The sequence below is a fragment of the Bombus vancouverensis genome, chromosome 8 (genome assembly GCF_051014615.1).
Source record: "Bombus vancouverensis nearcticus chromosome 8, iyBomVanc1_principal, whole genome shotgun sequence".
Classification (NCBI taxonomy): domain Eukaryota; kingdom Metazoa; phylum Arthropoda; class Insecta; order Hymenoptera; family Apidae; genus Bombus; species Bombus vancouverensis.
Genome location: NC_134918.1, coordinates 1,773,193 through 1,796,026, shown reverse-complemented (window position 1 = coordinate 1,796,026; position 22,834 = coordinate 1,773,193). Strand labels below are relative to the sequence as shown.

The 22,834-nt window shown below is 43.1% G+C and overlaps 1 protein-coding gene across 17 annotated transcripts in view; it reads right to left on the bottom strand.

Annotated features, from left to right (window-relative positions):
- The window catches only part of LOC117164762 (protein turtle), a 162,070-nt gene that overhangs the window by 110,404 nt on the left and 28,832 nt on the right, over positions 1-22,834 (bottom strand). For all 17 annotated transcript variants that reach the window (XR_013059094.1, XM_033348066.2, XM_033348060.2 and 14 more), the window contains exon 2: positions 20,381-20,433. The gene's annotated coding sequence lies outside the window, so the exon portion shown is untranslated. The remainder of the gene's footprint in view (positions 1-20,380; positions 20,434-22,834) is intronic.

Here is a 22,834-nt window from a genome sequence, read left to right as displayed (position 1 = left end):
TCTAAGAAACCAGTATCTATCTATCTTGTACTTTCTCTTAACCAGGCACCGTGTCACGATACGGTCTTTTATGTCGGAGGAACGAAGGACGTAATGCTGATGAACTGGATAGGGGGAACCGAATATCTCGTTTATTTTCACCGTTCCTTCGCACGGATCTCTAATCCAGCTTTTTCAAAAATACAAGCGCATACACGATTCGTATCCAGATATTATACACCGTATTTTCCCGTATTATTTTTCCGTATGAATTTATGTTCCGCCTAATGAGGAAAGGTACCGCGAGACTGGAAAGATATTTAAATCGGCGCTATATTCGTATTCTTTTTAACTACACATCCCCAGTAACGTTTTTCATAGCGGATGAAGCTCTGTAAATATACGATTAAAACTTTATCGAAAGTGACTTGAATTTGCCGTATAAGTATACACGGAAAAGTACGATATACGATGCTTTTGCGAAACCATTCGAATTATACGTCCGGAGTAAATGGAAACGAAAGCGTGCAAGAAATAAAATTTCTCGTAATTGCTAAATCTCTCTCCCGTTAAAGATCTCGAGACGTTACGTTAAACCTTCAAATGTGCCACCAACTGAATCGTTTCTCTAAGCTACAATAGTCACTGACAATACGAAGCCCTGGCAGAAATTGTATATAAAGTTGGGGCATCTGAGCGCATAAGCTACGGTCTACGCTAAACTTTCCCGTCTGACTAGAGATGGTATAATACCACTGGAATCTTATCTCGCTGGTATAACGCTCCCATTAATTATATGCTTGCATTACGTTACGAGAATAATTGTCTCTTTTTTCTTTTCTTGATCCGCTTGCTTTCCTTGCGTCGCAAAATCGCGATGCAAGGACAAAGAAATTCCCTAATGAGTTGAAAATTACTTGTTCGTTTAAAGTCTTTTAGCCACGCGTGCGTTATGCTCGATTTTCGTAGCGCCAAATTTTTTACGCTGATTAGTCGGCCTTGTCAGGAAATCGACCGGCATAACCAAACGTGAAATGACGGAAGAAATAAATTAACGTTAACAGGGTTTTAAAGAGAACGCTTAGACGCTTGAATATTTTCGACTCGATATTGTTCTCGGCGATGGAGTCGTTACTCTCGAGCGTACTTTCGACGGCTAGCCATAAGCGTAAGAGGCTGCATCACGAACCTCCCCACGAGAGCATAACGCTTGTAATAATTATGATATTCCGTCATGGAGTGCTTTTGATCCCCTCAGGCTAGCCCCCTCCGCTCGCACCTATGTGCGCTTACCTTCACTAAGGCCCCCCGCGCTCTCTCGGCCCCCGGGGGGTTGGGGCGCGGCCGTGTTTGCTCTATCGACCGCCGACGATCCACGAACATAACCGAACGTGCCCGAATGCCATCGAGGAACGGCACACCACACCGGTTATCTCACCGTCGCGTGCCACCTTTCTTCTCTTCTCCTTTTTCCTTTTCTTCTTATCTCTTCTCTTCTCTTCCTTACCCTCCCCCTCTTTCCCCTTCTCTTATCTACTCTTCTCTCCTTTTCTCTTCTCTTCTCTTCTCTTCTCTTCCCTTCCCTTCCCTTCCCTTCCCTTCCCTTTCTTTCTCTTCTCTTCTCTTCTTTTCTTTTCTCTTTCTTTTTTTTGGGGAGGGGGAGGGACGCCATGTATAGATACTACGAGTATAGATAGGTATTATTGCTTGCATCCGCTACTTTGGGCTGTTCTTCTTCTTTCTTCCATTTCTTCAAGCTCGTGCTTGCGTACTTCGCGCTTCTCTCTCCTCGTTGAATTCTCGCCAGCAACGAGCAGAATCCAAAGGTAAGGAAAGGTAGAAGCTGCTCGACTTTTCGGAAGCTATCCACGGAAGGGAGACTAGAAAAGATATAGAGAGGAATTGAAGCTTCTTGTGAAAGTCGATCCTTTGGGATCCTAATTTTTTCGCGTGGAAAGTCGACCTCTCGTCGGCGAAAACTCGGCCCCGGTAAAACGATACTTTTGTTTTTACTTGGCGATTGCTTCTCGATGAAATTTCATCGAGCAAGATATATTTTGAGAAAAAGCAAAGTTTCGTGTCCTATAATTCCGACGATTCGAGATTTCTGATTCGCACAAAAACGATTTTGATCGACGGAGCATTTCAATTTGATGGAAAACTCTTTATATGTACGCGGCGCGTAATCTCCATCGACTGGCTCGGTCTCGCTATTTCTTTTCTTTTTTTTATTTTCGTGACAATGAACCGATGAACGGTCGCGTTAAGTTAATAACACTGCTGCAGTTACGACTTAATTAAGCAACGACAAAGATTTCGGTCGGCTCCAGCCGGCGTACGCGTATAGCTGCTACTCGCGATTAGTCATGCGTATCGCGATGTAATTAACTGAATGCGGCCTGCCGTGCTGTTGCATAATCAACAAGTTCACGTTTTTTCCGCTCCACTCGCGCGGATGAATACTAATTACGGTCGTTTTGTTAAAGGAATCGATGATTCAGTAACACCATTCGCGATTAATCTCATTTTCGATATTTCGTTCGTCCCTCGAATTGTACAAAAAGCTCAGGGAAAAGTTCGGTTTCTGATTCGACAGTTTCGCGGTCGCATTGTCGCTCACTTCATCGAATCGCGTCTTGGAAGAGAATCGAAGATCGACAGGGACGCTAAAGTTCTACACTGCGAGTTGCGAAAGGTTAGCGTAACTTTTAGTAGCGTAACTACCGACGGACGCGTCGTATCATCGAGCTTGCAGCGAGTCAATTCGGGAATTGCATAGTCGAGCGAAAAATGTGCAAAGGGAAACTCAGGGGAAGTTGACAAGATGGGAAGAAGAAGGAGAGATTCTAAATCAGATTCTTTATTTTTGTTAACAGTTTCAATCTTGGGACGGAAGAGATATCGCACCTATTACCGGTATTCTTTGTGAGGAAATTCTGGTTAATGTTAGTCTAGTTACTGTACCCGATTTATTACTGCATTTATAGATACTGTCGCGTCGTTATTTCTGAAATTGTTATCTTTAAAGGATTAAATTCTCTGGTTACTAGCACTGCCTTTAGAAAGATATTGTCAAATGGGGTGATTATTTGAGTCCCACCACAGAGCCGGATAGACTTCATTCACGGAAACAGTTGGGACCACCAGAAACCTCCATAGTGGTCAGGTAGTCGCCAGACACGATTTTAGAGGAAGTGATCAATAGCGACCACTAACTGACCACAGGATCGACGTCATCTACGCCAGGTACTTGGCTAATGGGTGGTAGTTGATAGCATAAGCCAGTATCCTAATATATTTTCAAAATTCGAGAACGTAGGTCTTTTGGTGAAACTTTAGAATCTGAATCTAATTCCTCTTATCTTTTTTGCTTTTCTTTCCTCTCATTTACTTTCCCTCTTTTCTTTTAAGTAATAAATCCGTAAAAATATTTTAAGCAAATTAACAAAACCCCGAAAAGGCAAGACCCCGATCACTTAGATACCAAGTCAATTTCTTCTTCAATTTGGGACACAGCTAAAAGAGAGATGGAAGATCGCCTCTACTCGGCAAACTTTTGAGATTCGCTCGTTTCTACACATTATAACAATGGTTGGGTGGTGGGGTCTAAATTATTAGAGGCACTCTTTTAGAAAGTTGAGAGAAAATGATCCTTTTTGTAGATCCCGTCAGAGAAAAATTTCCCTTTTAAGCGTTTATGAAGAGCTTGCTGTTCATAAATATCCTCGGTTGAATATGTTAACGGCTTAGACGCTTCTAAAGCTGAAGACGGTTTTCCTCGCGTATAAAGTGGATAAAAATAGCGGTCGCTAGTTCGTTCCGTTGATAACGGCTCGTTTCTTCTAGCATTTTCTCCGGCAGCTTGTGTTTCTTCCGGATTCAACGCCATGCGAAACAGAAGGCAAATACTTTGCGTAATATCTTCGTTTCTTCGTGTGACGAAGGATTCTTTAATGTTTCTGTGCCAGAGCGCGAAAGAATCGAACCTCATTCCAAACCATTCCGCGTGATCAAATATCTCCTTCCACTCCCTCTGATCGATAGGTTAAATTCAAGATCGCGTGAGAGAGGCTATTATAAGTGGGTACTTCAGCTCACTTGTCGTAGTAGATGGGTACCAGACGCCGATCACCGACGATCATTCTTGTTGAACGAGGAGCAATCCACCTCTTAGAATACCAAGAACCTCGACGCCGCGTCGGAGATCATCTCGAGTCTGTAACGAAACGCGATCAGATCCAATAGGAAATCGTGACTGTTCGACCCATTCTAATCTCATACAATATACCGACAAATATTTGTCCCCTTGTTTTGGTTGGAAACTGTGCTGATGTCACGGATGACTCCCTTCCAGTCTTACGTTAACTCCAGTTTCCATCGCGTACACTTAATTTTGTTTCTTTTATCTACTTCGGTTTTCGTAGGATGCTTTTATCACCAGCAGAGTCCCACGAGACTCGTTTTGCAATCATTGCCGATAGCGAGGTTCGATCGACGAACCTAGCGCATCCACCTGGACTTTCGAATTCGATTTCAGCCGAACTCTACTCTGTAATTTGCTCGAGAAAATAAAGAAAAACAATCGCGTCGGTTCCCTAAGGGGCAACGGTGCAAAGTGCCGGTGAAAATTGATCATTTCGAAGGACTCGAAGGCGAAGGAGTTCGCGTAGGAAGGGAAGCTACGTTCGACGATCGAGCAGTCGGTCATCCGGACAGCACGCGACGAGTAGAGAGTTTGTGAGGAAACGAAGGCGCCACGCTCTCAGGAAAGTTCCATCTCATCAGCCATTAAACAAAGCAGCAGCAGACACAAAGGAGCGTCTGCATTGTTGAGAGGGTAGCTGGCAACGGCTCAAGAGAGAATCAACCCCCTGTCGAGTAACGTCGAGAGGTGTTTCTGATTAATCTCCACGACCCCCACGCTACCCCCTTCTCCTTTCGGCTCGTGTCTCTTTCTCGTATATCTTTCAAAAATGCAAAACGTTCGGGGCGGCAAGGGCGAAAGCCCGTTCCTTTTACCCGTAAGACTACCCTCCTGTGGATAAATAACTATGCCGGAATATCTAACTCAAAGGGATGGAATCAATGCCAACGAGGGCCACCGCGATAACCTTTAGCCGAGATTGTCTCAGGAATTTTAATGGCGCTCCTAATAACGCCAATGCAAATCAAAATCTCGGTGGCAAATGGTTCGGACTGTCGCGTTCATGTCAAATAGCCAAACGAAACCTTGAACCGTCTTCATTTCTTCTCGTTTCTTTTCGTACGTGCGCACCACCAAAGGCGAATCTACCGAACGAACCAAAGTTTTCTAATATTGGGAAACGAAGGTCTGAAAAGCGGCACGAAAGTCTATACAGTGTACCTTTAATATCCGTTATTGCTTCGTTTTTTCCCGCAATCGAGAACCGAAGGCTGATCCACCACGAAACGAGGTACAGGTAGCCAGGATACTTTACTCGATAGAAAGGCGAATTCGATCGAAAAGCTATCTGCTTACTCGACGCGGAAAGTCCAGATACTGAAGCAAGTTAACGGAAGACTTCCGTCCATTGTTTGATCGATGTCGTTCGTTTCAACGACACTGGATGGTCGTCGCTGTTTGCCTGGCGCTCGAGCTGATTAGAATATCATATTCGGTGGCATGTAACGATTGTCATAGCACGAGATTTCGTGCAAAATCGGAGAACTAGATGCCACTCGGCGTTGATAGTAATTGTCGCGCATCGCTGCAATTCGAGAAGGATAACTCTCGAAAAAGAAACACCACGATACAACGTGTAATAAGAGAGATTTGCGTATGTGTCGCGAGCTCACAAGTGCAAGCGACTGATACATACATCTATGTATATCCTAAACTTGTAACGTTTACTCGAATTCCATAGAATCGGTCTATCCGACTGGTCAAACTTCCAGCTGCGCTTTCACGCGTTATTAATCGCCGAGACTACTCGTAATTCATCGCTCGCCCTCTTTACCTTCCCTTTCTTTCCTTTCTCTCCCACCCATTCGTCGTCGCCCGTATTTTTGTACGGCGTCGCGGGTCGTCGTGTTTCAGCGTACATTTTCATCGTTACGTTTTTGCTTTCGACGTTCTGATTGAAAAACGTTTCAAAAACGAGAGATTGCTCTGCTCATCGCGCCATTCGTCAAGGCAGCATAAAAACGCGTAAGGAAGGGGTGAAGCGCGATTTTAAATACCGAGCTAACCATCGCGAAGGCCGCGAACAGGCTATGTCCATGACGTTCGAGAAAGGTCAGGGATGAAAATATAAAATAGTACGAGAAGTCACAATACACTTCTTTTTCTAAAGATAATTTTCTAGGGCTCGCGTGAGTGCGATGCAGGGATTGCTGTTAAAAAATTAGTGTTTTCTGTTCCTCTCGCTAAACGGTACAAGACGAGTGCGAGCGAGCCAAAAGCACGTCGAGGCGGAACGCGCGGCATCGATCACGATAAGCGCGTAGACCGATCGTGTGATTCGTGGTTCGCTTCGACATCCGGACACCCGGTAATTCCTGACACAGAACGTACACGGCGAATCACGCGATTTCAAGCAAATCCGATGCCGTTTACACGCCAGCCACGGAATACCAAACTGCTATATATATATATACGCGAAAGAAAGGAAGTTGCATCGGTATCGAGGCAGTGGTTCTAACGACCAAGCGAGATAGGAGAAAACGCCGATCTCTCGAGAGATTTTAATGACCGGGCCGCCAAATTCCATAAACCGACTTGGTATCGGATTATATCGCAGCTATACAGCTTTCATGATCGTGTTCAAATTTTAATGTCGCGTTTCGCGTAACGCACTATAGCACACGAGAGCGCCTACTACGAGCTTCGCCTATCGTGCAGTCTTGCTGCCGGGCTTTACGATATCGCAAAACGCCCCCGGATCCGTTTTAAGTGCGATGGACGTCGTAAGCTTTACGATCGCCCTACAGCCGACGGCCCACTTTCGCGATATTACAAATCGTTCCGATTTTCTTCTCCGAGTAGCAACCTAGTGACGTTCTTTCCTACCAAAATCGTTACTTCTTTGCGAACGAAATATTCTCCGAATGCGACAATCTTTCCCGTAGAAAACAAATTTTCCATCTAAAGGAACTATGCCATCGTCAGTTTTTTCCTCTTTTTCTTCTTCTTTTTTCTACTTTTTTTTTTGAAGAGGAGAAGAAGGAGCATAGTTCTGAACGCTATTTTCCTTTCATATTACCACAATAGCTAACCCGACCGAAATATCGATTTTACTTTGTATTACCGGCGGCGAAACAGCCATCGCAATATTTTCCATATCTACAATGTCGTGCCGTGCAGCGACGCAAAAGCAAGTACTACATAGATCAGGCAAATTCGATCTCGATTCTCCTAGAAATCGGATCGTAACGCGAATCGCTACGTGAGAAACCGTTACTTTCAGACGTACCTTGCAATTAGTCGGTTGGCAAATAGGTGCAACGTATAGCCGTCGCATCCCTCACGCCTTCCACTTAGCTGCAAGTTTAAATGTAACGTAACTTCGGAATACCGACTGCTGATCAGGTAATTAATCCCTGCGACTTGTTCTTAAACAGAGTTTAAACGTTTACCGAAATTCGCGCCATTTAATCGCAGAACGTGTGATTAGTCAACTAACAACGATCGTTTCGTCGAAACCGGAGAACGATCAAGAAAGAATAGGAGTTATCTGCTTAGGTGGTGAAACTTCTATAATCGTGATACTGGAGTTACTTAAAATAAATCTTTACGAACAATACGTATTATATCGGCAAATTCTGGTAGGTATTATTATTCCGTAACGAGCTCTGAAACGAGCTATTTTCACCGAGCCATCGCTCTGTCTATATGGCGGAAACAATCCCTTCTACAAAAGGAAGCTTGAAAACCACAGCGAGCCACCTTATATGCAAATTCAACAGCACCGATCATACTATGCTGTATAAAGTAGCCTGTAGGGAAAATGATCTAGACCAGTGTTGAATAGATAAGTGTGGGAGATATTCCTCTTTCATCGAGAATTCATTTATCGTGGTGAGCGTTTCATAAAATTAACTCGATTCGATGGCTCTTATTTTAATTCTAGCGACTAGAACGTAATCCATGCATGCGATACGTGTCAAAAAGATGCTGATTTCGGTGGAATATCGTGCCGAGGAGGAGAAGATGAAACGTTGGAGAAATTGGTCGCGCGATATTCGAGCTCCGACTATTCGGACAAAAGAGTTTTATTCGCCATTGAAAAAAGTGCGGTAACCGATTCGCAAAAGGTAGAAATATGTGCCGATCAAGTCACAGGAATCCCATCTAGGATTAATAATCGGATATCGTCGATATAGGGAAACAAGCCTCAGGCGTTTTGGAAAAAATTTCCAGCCATATATTCGGGGTGTCTAAATTAACCGACGTCGATCAAGCTGAACGGTCGAGATAACAGGCTGGCAGAGTCGATTTCATAGCATTGGTGGCACTGGTCGAAGTAGAAAAGTTAAATTAAATTCTATGCGCCTCCCATTTCAATTCGTTTCGGCTCCACCGTCACATGTGCAATAGACGAGTCAAGCGTAACGTACACTTATGGCGGTCGTTTTCATAATCCTGCTCCCAGAGGCCTACTATAGCTTTTTACGATAATGGCTCGACTATAAAATTTTCCACAGGCGTTAGTCACTTCCTGAAACATTCTCAAGGCAGAACGCGGTTACGGATAAACGATCGACCGATTACTTTTCAGCTCGTTTACCTTTGACCTATATTCGCTAACTACCTCTTCGATCGACACGGATCCCGCGATCGATTCCGAAAGTCTCGAATAAAAATGCAGTGCGTTTCGCGTACTGCGTTTACCGGTATTCGACAGAGTCGAATACAATGGAAAAATGCATCGCTGAACGTAAATGAAACAGAAATTCGACGGTGATTCTTTAGCCCAGTCGCAGTTTACACGCGTCGATGAAACTGGAAAAAGTTCTGCCAGGCATTTCCATAATCCGGTTTCATCCCCGTTGCCGTCACATTTTTACGACCGTGGCCAGCATAAAATCCCGCCCATGGAGATCTTGTTCGCTTTGCGAAACAAGAAGGGGAGAAGGTGCGAAGAGCTGTCATACGATAACTTGGAACGCGCAGGGGTCATACCAGTGGTAAAGGTCGCGCGGACATTATCCCCGGTCTGCCCTTGTAGCAAGAATAAAGGGACACGAAAGATGTATGGGAAAGAATGAGGGTCAGCTAGAAAAAACATTGTAGGAGAGACAGCAGTGACCAAGTGGAGAAAAGACGAGAAAAACGTGAACTACGAATTGCTGGGAGAAGAATGAGAAAATGCGAAAAAAGGGAGAAAGATGAAATTAATGAGACGTAGGAAAGGAGGAACCGATGGTATACAGGATGTTTCTTGATACATGAAATGTACTATGATTATAAGGTGTGCTATTCGGTACACGTTTCGAGGACATCCAACGACATATCTCAGACTCGGAGTTTTATCGCGATACCGTGTAGCTTCCAACGGAATGTATGCTATAGCGACGACAGTTCGGTACATAATCTTAAGCGCCGATCGCTTAACGACAGCGCCAGTGAAGCAAGCGAACTACGATGAATACGTCGCGTCGACAACGGAACTGTCAAAAACATTTTGACGTAACTTTTCTTCGAATTCTTTTATTCGACGTTTCCGTCGCAACTCAGGGCAAACTTGCAAAAAAGTTTGACACATTCGACAAAATTTTCATTGAAATTTTTATCGAGATCGCTATAAAGAAGACGTTTCGCTATCGCTAGGAGAAATCAGCAAAATGGCCGGTCGAGGAAAGGTAGTTCAAAGACTTTCCAGACGACGTCGAGGACGTCGTTTCCCTGTCCACCACGGGTCTGACCTCTTCAGGGGCGGTTGAATAATAGAGGAGAACCATCGCAACTCGAGGTCGGCCAACCTGTATCCTCGCACCCTCCTTCGAGTGCCGCTAGTCTGGGATAGTTGTGAATAACGATGCCCGAGGGAAAAGCAACCCCTTGTTGGTATCCTCGTGTTAGCTAGCGCAGACCCTCTCATGATCCGACACTTCCTCTCCCACACCGCCATACTCCCATCGAAACTGATGTACAGTTCACCTTGCTTTCTATCAGCTACACTTTTCCCTTCCGTATTCCAATGCCCGGAAAATATTCTCGCCTCGATAACATCTCGAGAAGGGGTATTTATTGGAATCCACCTTTTATTTCTACACTTCCGTTTTCCATTTCGATATCGCGAGAATTCGCTTCAGTAAGGGCGAAAGGGTTGGAACCAGGAAATCGAGCGCGAACAACTTTTATCCGAGTCCGGAACAAGTTTGAAAGGAAACGATTGCCTCCTACTGTTTATCGCACTGCTAATATTTTTTGATACGTGTCCACTTTGTTCCTTGCGTTCTCGTTCATGGTGCAATCATAAAATATTCCGTAACATAAGCTCTAGACTGTCGAAGTCTACGATATAACTTGTTTATCGATCCGAAAAGACGAGGCGCTGTCGACGCAGTGTGTGGCGCACCGTAACCAATGAGATGCAACTAGTTAATTTGTGAAGATTTGTCGGTAATATAAGCAAAGCCAGAAACAGTGGACCTAGTCGAGTTCAAGCCACCTAGTAACGGAGCTAACCCGATGTGAATATTCCTCTCAGAAATTGGAAATGATAACATCGAATTGAAAATGTTAATCTGGGCAATAGCATCATCGATCATTGACCGTGTTCGCTTTTTTTCTCCGCGGATATTGCCTCCAACGAATAACATCTACATGTCCCTTACGCGTTCGCGTAATATCCAAAGTTTAATTACTGGGGTAGTGGCGCTGCTTTATTAGCGGGTCTAACGATAACACTGTTCACAACGCTAAACGAGCACGATAAAACAATACTACAACATATATAGATAGATAGAAGGAAGAGAGGTGCAAAGCCAAGAGCAGGGCAGCCAGTCGGGTGTCTGACACTACATATTTGCTCGAGAAGACAAAAGGAACTGGTTGCTCGGAAATGGTGCCGAACTATAGAAGTGGATGAGCAAGAAGAGTAAGAGGGTGGAAAACTTAACAATACCCTCAGGCCGATGTGGCACGCAGAGGAGGACTAGAGAGATTGAAAGGGAAAATGCCGAGAGAAGGAAAGGACCAAGTGCCACTAAAAGTGTCATCCCTCATTCTCGCTACGATTTAGTCGCTTGTAAAACCAGGCAGAGGCCTTCGTGCATACGGGTTCCTTCGAAAGCAGGGTGAAGGGGTAGGTGCACATCTGTATATATAGGTACGCGCGAAACGAACAAAGTATCGCGCTACTAGCCATTTTCTTCCGCAACACCTCCAACTTTCGCGGGCACTCGGCCAACCTGCCATTTCTTCGCGAGTTCCGAATCCTCTCTCGACACCTACAAAATTATCGCAGCTCGCTGCCCGTTTTGCAATTCCCAAAGGATTCGTGGAAATGCAGAAAGGATACTTATTTTCCTAGGGAAGTACTGGCGAACGGAGACCGAGTGGCTTTACGAAAATCCACTGGAGACATTTCAAAGTGCTTTATGGTTATTCGTCGCATACATATTCCCTCTCGTTCGCTACTTCGCGAGCGAATTTTTGGATACTTTTAATGGATCTCTCTCCCTCTCTTTCTCTCTCTCTCTCTCTTCCTGAATATATATTTTCTTCCCCTTCGATAACTATCAAGAAAACCATGGGTTACTCGGAAAATCGACACTTCCTGGAATCCTTTTATCAAGACAGAAGAACTATCGTTCGAGACGAGTATCTGTAGAGGACTTGTATAGAGGGTGTTTGATTTATTAAATATTATTGCTTGTTGTTGAACCGTCGAATATATTTAAAATAATAAATTAGTATACAGGCTATATTCGCTGAGACGCTCGTACAGCGTATAAGTTGTAAAATAGCATCACTAGTGGCTCGTTAATTAGATCGCTGATAATTCGTTGATAACTGGTTGATAGCTGATCGACAACTGACTGTAACTCCGTTAATAACTGATTCGTCCGCGATCGCGTCCGTTTATTTATACTGGTCGGGGGAGAGTCGGAAAATTCAAATTTGTCTTTGATCGACGATTGCACGTAGCGGCGACATTGTTTTGCCCGGAGTTTATTTATCGTTACGTTTCGTGCGTCAAGGCGGTGTCAATGTCCCAAGGCAAAATAACAACATGAGTTGAATTGTCCCCTAACTCATGTGCCGTTACATATCTAAAAATTGTGAGATTTTGTAGAATTTGTCCGATTTGTGAAACTTCTGGTAGCGATCGAAGGGGAAGCTCGTACCAGGTGCTACTGGTATTCACTGCCACGAAACCGCAAACGGTAAAGAAGGTAACAACCAAAGATCGCGATTACCTCGAGAGAGCTCAAACGCGAAAAAAGCGCACAGCCTCGTTGCGGTAATTAAGTAAGAAATTGTAGTTCCTTGGAAACATAACTACACTGTGTGCTTTCAATTATCGCTTTCGTAGCAAAAAATGACCACGAACCGCAACTTTCGGGACTTGCGACCACGTTACACCCAAAAAGAGCGAATTGTCTTTCTCAACACGTATAATCGTGTTCCAATATTAACGATATGCTCTAAGCATTCCAACACCAAACGGAATATAAAGTAAACCGTATCGCGTGGTGCTTTGATGCATTTGCGGCTTCACGCATAATAACTTTCACATGGACAAAAAGAAGAAACGATGAATGACGAGCGGCGAATAAACGTGGACAAAGCAATACCTAACTAATAGACAGTAAAAGAACTATTTTATCTAGTGTCCTCGTAAAATAAACAGGTACACAAAAACACGATCTAACAAGTAGATCGTGGAAACTCGTCTCTTTCGTGAATACGATCTTCGATACAACGCCATTGCTCGGTCAATGTTGCTCTCGTCGGGCTTCGTACAACTACGAGATCACGCTACCACGAAGTACATAAACTTTGCATATTGTATGTACAACGCGAGAAACTTGCGACGCACTTAGAAAACTCTGAGGGACTTGGTTCGAGAACCACTTCGATTTCATTCTTCCGATTATGCCGTTATATGCATTAAGCGTACAAAAATTGAATACATTCAGGATTTGCATAGACTTCTATCCCTCTCCTATTACCATAATTTGTAAAAGTCAAATTATAATTTCATTCCAACTTTTAATGCAGTTTTTTGCATTTGTTAAACTTGGTCTCTTCGAGATCAACGAAATATCTAACTTTCGCGTGGCGTCGTGTTGCAGAATTACAAAAGAATCGCGACAGAAACTTTTATCGTACTAACGCGTCACCTTGTACTCGTCCTCCGCTTATATCACTACTTCGTTATCTAACCATGCTATTATTCGGCAATTACCATTTGGGAACTAGCGCGAGTAAATTTCGATCCGCAATCGATGAAAATCCATTCTTAAAGGGATCGCCGTGCATGGACTTTTTTCCTTTCTCGAATTGCTACGTCGAAGATCGTAAGGAGCAATGGGAACAACGACGAGAGTGAGAGTCAGCCTTTAGAAAGTACTTACTCGCGATAACAAAGGAAAAAAGTGGGCGGTATAATAGTGATTTCCATCAGGGGACGTTTAAACTACCGAGCAAGGATGTCTGCTCTTCCAACGGCAACAACAGAAACGAGACACCCTCTGCGAAAGAGAGGGGGTGACTGCAGGATCCACAGGGGAAGCAGACGATGAGCAACAGAAGGGTGGAAGGATATTTCCAACGGTCGACTTATTCAAATGAGCCGATAGATTGAGCCACGAAGGTGCCATTTGTTTCTTTCTTCGAGTGGTCTCGCTCGTATTCCCCTGCTGCGACTTCCCCGTCCGAACTAAAAATGATGTTACGGTAGCTGGCGCAGGATCCAACGATCTTCAAATCGTTGTTCCACGTATTTTAGCAAAAAACACAAAAATGGTTCGTACATTTTGTTTCAGTCGCTTAAATCGCGTTCATCGGGCACAATGTATGCATTACGTGGTGCGTTCGAGCCGGAAAATGATCGTAATTCGAAGAACGTGCCGTGACAAAAAATTAGCGTTTAATCAGATTTATTTGAGCCAGTATTCTTTTTTTATGATAAACAGGGATAAGGCTCTAAATAGTAATCGATACAGAGAAAAACGGTGGAGCTGTCGGTAGCGTTAACGAGGTTGTACAGGTCACGCGGTTCAAAACAAGTTCGAAAGGAAAGGAAGAAAGTAAAAGGTTGCAACGGACTAAAGGAGCATACCCTCCGATTTTCCACGTCATTTGTTCGCATCCGACACGATAGGAAATTTTCTCGGGTTCGGTTGTGATACGAGACGAGGGGGAAAATCACTCGACCAGAGTGGAATCGGCGCGTCCGCAATAATGCTGCTGAATGTTACGTACACACATACTCCTCTCTCTCTCTCTCTCTCTCTATCTATCTGTCTATCTATCTATCTATCTCTATCTCTATCTATCTATCTATCTATCTACGCCTTACGGCGTCCGTTTCGCACGTCTTATTTCCTCTTTCTCTATCAACCTCTTTCCTCTATCAACCTCTCTTCTCCCATATCGCGCGATAATTTCAATGCCTCTATTCGTTTCTTCTCTCTTTATTCTTGTTCCGCGTGTCGAACGTTCACCGCGAACATAGAAATCAACTCGGAAACACAGTTGTCTCCAATTCTTATCCCCCCTATTGTTTGTTTCTTGCCCAGTAGCCTCAGTAATGACTTGCGATGGAAATTGCCGTTGTCGATGCAAAGACATCACCAGATAACGAGCTGTTTGTACCCAACGATCTAGAAAATTTTAATCACCTGCTCATCGAACAACGAACAAATTGTTGGGATTAAAATCCCCAGCAAGGACAAGCCAATTCCTGCAAAGTTTACTGCAAGGCTCGTTGTCTCCATTCTTCTGGCTCATCTATTCACAGAACGAATGAATTGCTTTGACAGAGAGAAGAAAGAATAGGAAAGCACGTAGAAAACCCCGTAGAAAATGGATCAACAACGATGGAGCACCGAACGAGAGACCTTCTGATACGGTTTCCGATCCCTGAGAAACCACATCCTCGATAATATAATAAGACACCGTTGCACTCTTTCTCGTGAAATATATACGAAATTTTCTCCAGCCTTGTTCCTCCGTTAAAAAAAGTAAGGGAAGGAAATAGCTCGAGACACTGCGTTACTACGAAGAAGCCATGCTTCTATGCCGGAAGCGGTCAGCCGCTATCTAAACACACACATGTTTCAGTCGCGCATCTGGAACCCGCCAGTATGTCTACCTGGTATACAAGTAACTTTACACCAGCCGTAAAGAAGGCTAAAAAACGAGACTAAGTTCTCTCACTGACCGTGAAGAAAAAATCTTCTGTTTGCGGCAAACCTCGAACACGCGAATTCATCCCTCTACCGCGTCGGATTCTCTTTTATTCGAAAATATTCCTTTTCTTTTATTGTACTTACTTTGAAGCGGTATTAGAGCAAAATATATATACATAAAAGTAATTACAGCTAACGTATTACTTCGATAGATATCAAGACTGAAACGCGAAATCGATAAAGGCTCAAAAGCTTCACGACCTTTACAGCGCAACCCAGATCCTTGTACTAGAATAGAAACGCGCGATTGATTTCATTATTTGCTCGAACTACTGAATCAGTCTCGTCTTTCCTTCGTGGAAAACCTGGCCTCCTTTTGTCTCGATCGTTTAGTCGTATTTAATGAGAAATCCCAGCTATTCTACGATCGGGGTCGAGCGTTCCATCCCTTACATGAAAACCTGCCAAAGAACATGCTTCCACAGCCTCCCGATAAAGTTTCAACCTTATAGCCCGGCTCAGAACCGGGTAAACTTTTCCTCTGGAACAAGAAATTGACCCAAGAGTGCCACATACATGTGAAGGAATTACATACGTACTGAAGAAATGAAAAATTACTTACCAATCGCTGACCGAATTGCTAGGGAAATAATGTCCGACATGATCAAACGCATTCTTGCAAAGCGACGAATGAAAATCTATTCTGTGGCGAATTAATCGAAGAGGCTAATGATTTCGAGCTCAATAACATCCGATCGGGAGAGATAGACGGGTAAAGAAAAGTGAAACAGAAATGACAGCAGATTTACGTCGAGACAGCCATTCACCTCCAACCTACTTCGCGTCACCTTCCTCGCCCACTGCACGCTTCCTTCTCAACTCCGCTAAGAAGTCGCTTTCTGGCCCGTAAAAGTGAATGCATAAAAGTGCACGTCATGAATGTATAAAACAAGGGATAAACCTATCATGGAATATTTTTGCTTACGCCTTTCCTCGTGACCATTTGCATAGGAAACACATTGGATTATTCTTCCTCTCTCGCTCCCTCCGCTTTCTATTTCTCACTTTCGTCTCCTTTAGACGCAGTGAAGCGACACGATACCTTTGCTCGTGTATGTATCGAATTTCGCGCGCATATCGACGTCCTTACCTACGTCGATCCTACGCCACCAATGGTTCCATCCAGTAGTCGAAACAATTCTATCCGTGAAGGCTGCATATGCGACGCTCCTTTGACAATTTACTCGACATCCGATTCGCGAAACTTATTGGTACTCTCGTTTCTCCACGCTCCGGGGTGTTTCATCGAGTTGGAAACCGTCTGGGGAGTCGTTTTAAGCGCGACGTGCACTTAGCTTCGGATAAGTGCAATTTTCTGCCATTTCTTTTGACTTAACCTTACTCTTGCTCCGGTCCAAGTGTGGCGCAACATACTTAGCAACGACATTATATCGCGAGAAGATTCATTTCTTAAAGGAACGCCGCTTTGTACTTTATCGATCGAATGGGTTCCAGCTTCGAGACAAATTTCCACGTAATGGTATGCTTTGCCTTTACTTTTGTCTTTCAATTTCTGGTAATTTCGAATTCCAAGGATCTTTCATCTGTACCAACAACCGCGGTTTAAACGCTCGGCGTTCATACTGTTCTTCCGTTTTAACGACAGCGAATACTTTCTAGTCACACGAACCTCTATAATTGCGCGATATTATATACATAATTGATCGATATTTTCTAAAACGATGTATTTTCTAAGCAAGATCTCAGTTTTTCAGCGAGGAGAACTTGGCTCGAACGCGGCGGTGCTGTAAAACGGCAAACGAGACGCTTCAAGGGCTGGGTGCACTTAGCTCTAAAAGAGCTCCATTCCGCACCCTTTCCTGCATCATCCCCCAGTCGGTACAAGCGTACCCGTATCCCTTACGCAGAAATGTAATATGTGCATACACCAGACGTGCCACGAATAACGCGAGATTTTCCACATGCGGGTCTTCGCAAAAATATCCTCACGAATGGGCATTACTTGTTACTTCACGCTATATCAATTGCTGCTCTTGACTTTTTCGTGAATTTCGAAAATTAGATACTGAAAGCACCATCTTGCTTTTCAACGTATCGATGTCTCACAATTTGTCGGTCGGGGAGGGGGGAGGGGGACAAAGTTCCAATACCTCACGTAAAACAACTCGAAAATATACAATCGAAGAAACGACGAGAATGGATTTAAATTTCACTCATCTTTCTTACATTTTCCCTATTCATTTTCGCTAGGTTTCCTTTCTTCGAGCACTAACCGGAATATTGGCAGCAGTGGAATAAACTAAACGATAAGATTTCGCCATCGCGAACGACTTAACAGAAGCTCGTTGCTGCCAACTCCGAGAGAGCTGCTCTCGACGACGTCAGCCCGAGGATTGTAAAATATTAACAAACGAGAGAGAGAACAGAAGTTGGCTTTTGTATTTTATATATACCGTGGTTTTCGTGTACTACATAAAGTTCGCTTTATCTACAACGGTCGCGTACTTGTGCGTAGCGAAGCGACGTAGGAAAGGATCGAGATGTAAACTCGGAAGGTTCGTCGATGGGAATGGAAGTAACGTTGCTGGAGTAGTGGTTTAACTGTTCGCTCGGGGAAGTGAATATAAAGATATTCCGCTGAATATAACGTACGATCGCTGAGCGAGTCGTTAAATTAAATCCAAGCCATCCAGAGAATTTTAGCTTCGTATCGCGACCTCGCGAATTCCAGTGGAACGTCGAAAACGCTTTACGCCAGTAATATAAACGGTATTATTAACACGCGCCAGGTCACTGTTATCGACCTATAAGTTTACAATTAGAGCTGCTTAAATTCGCGAAAGTTTTCGACATGCGGAAGCCAAGCATTCTTCCGCCTTTCCACGATAGAAATACCGAGAGAGAATAGCACTCTCGCGACTGAGAACACGTGTTTCCGCGTGCATCGGGTTCTCGACAGAAGTAGCTACTGTACGGCATGCGAGAAACGACAACGAAGTTGGAAAAAGGCCGATGGAAAGAGAGACGAATCATCATCGAGCATCGCGCGGAAGAGCGTCAAGTTGCGTGACGAATTTCCGAGATGAATCGGGTCGACGATATCATGGTAGATCGCGGATCTGTCGCGAATGAATTTCACGAATGTCACGGGAGAAATCGAAAGAGTCGAAAAAATCAGCGTGTAAAACGATCAAGGCCATCATCATCCTACCGTCGCACACATCAGCCAGGTATAGGCGTTACCGAGCTTTCCTCGCGTCTCCTTCTTGGGATCAACCGATCGTTCTACACCTTCCACGTATATTCGACACAATATAGTTCTACTTTAATATATCACCCGTATTATCGACTGCTGCGGAACGCGACAAAGAAAGAACGCCGGGAGAAAAATCGAGGTGCGCTGGAACGAACAGAAGTGACGGGGAATGCAACGATGAACCGAAATCGACAAAGACTTCGGCAAAGACCCGTTTCGCGATAAAGAAATGAAAGGAAAGCAATATCGATGAACCTTCCATCTTCAGGATTTCCCTTGCTTCGGTGAATGCTAAAAAGACAAGGCAATAACGTGCGGATGAATATGAGTTGCTGCAAATTCTGGCGTGTAAATCCATGCGCTCTGAGGGTACCAGAAGATAACAACTTTTGTTAGAAAGATTTTTTGTTGTTTTGTCGTAGAAACCCTACGATAAATAATAAAATTGTGCATACATAACGTGCTGGCTGCAGCGGACTTTAACGGTGGTACCATAATGCCGTGACGATAGTGGAGAATGAACAAGCTATATCGACAATTCAATACACCTGCTTGCTCGAAACACAGAATACCGTTCCTCTAGCTAACTCGTTAAAATTCGTTTAAATTTGTGTTCAGTCCTTTGCGAGATTCGCCTATTCTACTGAACAGAAGCCGAGAGTCCCAGAAAAAGGTAAAATAATTTGACATGATTTGAAAGCGTGAAACGCAAAAGTACAACGAAATGGCAAAAACAGCTAAACGCAGTTACAGGAATAGTCGAGCATGATTTTAACGCTAAATTTACTCGATGCTGATATCGTGCAGTACTTCATCTACATCTAAATGGGCCTATTCTTCTTTTCATCTGGAGAGCGTGTCTATTTACGCCAAAAGAAGATCCTGGCAATGCAAGCTTGATTTCAATTAAACTCGCCAACTCTACCGAGATTTTTTCGCCTGCCGCATCTCTGCTGCTTGTATTCATCATGACGGTAGGCAACTTGTTCGTATGCGAATAGTACGATGCAGTAAAAATATGTTTCTCTCGTTTCTTTTTTATCCTAGATGTTGGCGAACGAGGTAGGAGAATAAGAACCGAAGAAAACGAATAAACGCATCGCGATCAAGTTAGAGGTAAATTTTGTCAGTGACGAGTACATATATGTGAGATACAACATAATTCTAAAGTAAGGTTGAACCTTTGTTTGTGCAGAATGTTAAATTCTTTGGAAAAAGATAAGGGATCTAAATGACGAAAGAAGCGGTATGTATCAAAGTGGACGACAAAACCTCGATGTAGGTAGGTTCCTTTGGTTCGATACATCCCTTACTCTCAACTGAGACGAGTTTTTCCATCGCAATGGGGAGGTGGTACGGAGACGTAAAAGCAAGCAAGTGAATAGTTGAAAATTACAGTGAACTCGTCCGTGAGAAGGAATGCTAACTTCTCCGTTCTCCGTATCCTCTTCTTCTCCGCTTCCTTTTCTTCGTGTTTTTTTTTCTCCTCGTAAAGAATCTTCCAATCACCGTGACAGATACGACCGACTTTGATAACACATTCGAATACGAGAGTGCACTTTCAACCAGAAGTACGTCAAATTCTTCCGCGTCAATTATGCCACAACGAAATTATCCATGTGCACACATGCTTATACATTAGAAAAACATACGCACGGTTAACTTTAAGTAGAAAACTTTTTGTGTTGCCGTGGATATTGCGGTAATTCGACAGACACTGATTATTCCAAATTTTTTACAAACACGTGGTTTATAGTTTATAATCGTAATCGTAATGTATAGAAGAAGGAAACTTACTGATTCGCGTAGCTCCGACTCGTCGACGAATCTCTCTGCTAGCGGTTTGAAATCTGAAACACAAAAGAAGTCTGCATTATTTTAGACGTACTACATATAAGTATGTAGTATCGGGAAGAAGGGCCTAAGAAACGTCGAGCTAACTATAGACAATGTCGCGAGAGCCGAGGCGCTGTAGGCTCCATCAATGCGTTATCGGTCCTTCAAATAAATAGTTTCGCCGAAAAGGCCTACGTGACCCTGGCTACGAGCGTCCGCGGAACACGTGTGCGGTGGGCCTAGCAAAAGGTCCTTTTGTTCTTGAATATCGCTTATTTAAACTACACTAAACTCTATTTATATTCCTTTTGTCATTGAATATTGCTTATTAAAATACATTAAACTTTAAATCTACCATCATTACTTGTCCTTACTCTAAGAATTCATCGGTTACTACAAGTATATGTTGTAAATATTAATTGGTATATATTTATTAATATCGCGAAGAAAAGCCGAGAAACCTTTCGTTTCATCCAGTCGCAATTGAAACATTGTCCATTGTCTGCAATAATCGTAGCAACGTCCTTTAAGTTTCTTCTCGAGCATCTAACTGATTAAAACTCGCGCTTTTAGTCCGAGTTTCCTGCACAACCTCAAGATACGCTTGGCCTTTTGAGGACAGAGTACATTACCCAGGAATAATTTTACATTTCAAACGTTCGCAAAGATGCGCGAATAATTAGAAAGGAAACTTGATATTCGAGGAAAAGAGGAAAGAAAGAACGACACAGAAGAAACCGACTCGAGATGATTTTATCGCTTTAACCCGTGTAAAACAGATGATTAGTCGACTTGCATGCAAAAAGAACATTATGTCTTGTTGTTAAGTAATTCTTTTTTTTCATACATAAAGCCGTTTGAAGCTTTTTAGTAACCACGAGACAGAAAACGCGCAATTTCGCGGCAGAGATTCTTGTGAAAACGATCGATATATTCAGATACTATTAAATTTGTTAAATTGTCTTAGAGCATTTAAATATTTATCGAAATGATGAATCATCGAGAATTCCACGAGAATCATGAAAAGAATCGCCCATTTCAACGATTATGATTTTAGTTCACCAGAGAAAGGTATGTATACAGGGTGGTTGGTAACTGATGGTACAAGCGGAAAGGGGGTGATTCTGCGCGAAAAAAGAAGTCGAAAATATACAATAAAAATTTTTCGTTTGAGGCTTTGTTTTCGAGAAAATCGACTTTGAATTTTGAACGGATCTCACTGTAGACTTTTAAAAAAATAAAAAAAAAAATAAAAAAATAAAATTTTTATTCTATGTTTTCGACTTCTTTTTTCACGTAGAATCATCCCTTTTCCGCTTGTACCACCAGTTACCAACCACCCTGTATATAGCAAGTTTTGTTTCCATATGATAAAAAGACACGCATGCAAAAAAAAGCATAAAACGTTATTAATATGAAGGATACATTAAGAACGGCGAAGAATATGTAACGTATCTGCTTTTGTTTGTTGTTCATTGCTACTGGCTCTCCATAGTTTATCTCTCTTGTTAAAACCTTTTAAACACCGTTTTTCGATTTGATATTTCTCTCGCAAAAGGATAAAAAATTTGTCCAGGAAAAAATATGTTATTTTAATCGTTCTTTTCTTAATACGCGCTCTATCCGAGACTTTTCCTCTAAATTATGACTGTTCGGTAATAATCGCATGCTAGTCAGAAATAACAGTGGAATAAACTGGGAGGAAAGGGAAGTAAGCACAAGTGTTTCACATGGCCTGACGATTAACTACGTAAAATGATGATATCTTGTAGCGCATTGCGTGCTCCAGAATATTAATTTCCCTACTTGAAAAGAACATCGCCCATTTAAAACAGCCCGGGAATTCGACGCAACGAAAATTATATTTGAACGAATGTTGCAGAGTGCTTGACTATGATTAGTCACGAAGCGCACATATAATTCATATTGCTCATTCATTATGGATTTTAATACTGGTCGTGTCAAGAGCATGTCATAAATTAAAGCCTGTGAGATGACAGTTCACCGAAACGAATGAACCCAGGGAATGCCACGTGAACGGACAGAATCAGAGATCGGAATTTTTTCCCGATCAATCTCTCAATTCTCGGCCGAACAAGAATCGATAGACCCTGCGGACACAAGGCAATCAACAGCACCTCTCACGCGACCCTTTGTTCGCGCGTACACTCGCACACTTGCACGCGTGAACGCGTGCAACATTAGAATGCATAATTTGCAGCGCGCACAACCTTTCGAATATCCGATTAGGCACCACCGCAATCTTTTTTATTCAAAATTATGGATTTCATCTTCCGTCCATAGTAAAACTTTGCACGGCCAAAGGATGAAAGACGGACGTGAGCGAATGACATGGTCGAATAGAATAAAGATGCAAATACCGAAAGCACCACGATGAATAGAATTTCGTTAGTG